Here is a 343-nt window from a genome sequence, read left to right as displayed (position 1 = left end):
CCGGCTCACACGCCCAACGAACGGCCACAGATCTGGGAATTCACGGGACTTGACAAAGGACACCGGTACGAAATGGAACTGGTACGACAGATGTGTGGGACTCGAATTGCCGTCAGGGCTAAAGGCTGCCCTGCAGAGCTGTAGCATGAACTCTGGGGCAGGAAGCAGCCACAGAACTCCTCAGGACACTCAGCCAAGCCACGTATTTCAGATCAGCCCCCTGAGCGCTCCAGAGGCAACTGACAGCTTTAGTCTTGGCAAAAAAGGCACCATCATGGGCCTTGGGGACAAAGTCCCAAAGACGCAGCTTCCCGCAGACCTTGGCACGAGGCCAGCTTCCACA

Source organism: Apaloderma vittatum, unplaced genomic scaffold (assembly GCF_000703405.1).
Source record: "Apaloderma vittatum isolate BGI_N311 unplaced genomic scaffold, ASM70340v1 scaffold37162, whole genome shotgun sequence".
Lineage (NCBI taxonomy): Eukaryota > Metazoa > Chordata > Aves > Trogoniformes > Trogonidae > Apaloderma > Apaloderma vittatum.
This window is presented reverse-complemented; position numbering follows the sequence as displayed.